The following is a 938-nucleotide window of genomic DNA, read 5'->3' on the forward strand; positions in this document are numbered from 1 at the left end:
GATGGGTGACCATCGGCACGTGAGTCTGGCGGGCGCAGTTTTGCCTAAGTCAGCGTTCCCGGGCTTAAGATTGGGCTCCCCGGGACCGGCTGGAGAACGGGTTCCGGTGGTGGTGGGGGTTAGGGTTGGCGGTGGATGTTCCCCGGCCTCGGGAGGGTCTAGCCGGGGTGAGGCAGGAGGTGAGCCCCCCCCGGCCATCCAGCCAGCCAGCCCAGGCCAGGCAAGCCCCAGCCGGCCAGCCCAGGCCAGCCAGCCAGCCAGCCAGCCCTGCCCAGCCCAGCCCAGCCCAGTCAGCCCAGGCCAGGCAAGCCCCGGCCAGCCAGCCCAGCCCAGTCAGCCAGCCAGCCCTGCCCTGCCCAGCCCAGTCAGCCCAGGCCAGGCAAGCCCCGGCCGGCCAGCCCAGCCCAGCCAGCCAGCCAGCCAGCCAGCCCAGGCCAGGCAAGCCCCAGCCGGCCAGCCCAGGCCAGCCAGCCAGCCAGCCAGCCAGCCCTGCCCAGCCCAGCCCAGTCAGCCCAGGCCAGGCAAGCCCCGGCCAGCCAGCCCAGCCCAGTCAGCCAGCCAGCCCTGCCCTGCCCAGCCCAGTCAGCCCAGGCCAGGCAAGCCCCGGCCGGCCAGCCCAGCCCAGCCAGCCAGCCAGCCAGCCAGCCAGCCCAGGCCAGGCAAGCCCCAGCCGGCCAGCCCAGGCCAGCCAGCCAGCCAGCCAGCCAGCCAGCCCTGCCCAGCCCAGCCCAGCCCAGTCAGCCCAGGCCAGGCAAGCCCCGGCCAGCCAGCCCAGCCCAGTCAGCCAGCCAGCCCTGCCCTGCCCAGCCCAGTCAGCCCAGGCCAGGCAAGCCCCGGCCGGCCAGCCCAGCCCAGCCAGCCAGCCAGCCAGCCAGCCCAGGCCAGGCAAGCCCCAGCCGGCCAGCCCAGGCCAGCCAGCCAGCCCTGCCCTGCCCAGC

This window comes from Danio rerio, chromosome 3 (genome assembly GCF_049306965.1).
Source record: "Danio rerio strain Tuebingen ecotype United States chromosome 3, GRCz12tu, whole genome shotgun sequence".
NCBI lineage: Eukaryota > Metazoa > Chordata > Actinopteri > Cypriniformes > Danionidae > Danio > Danio rerio.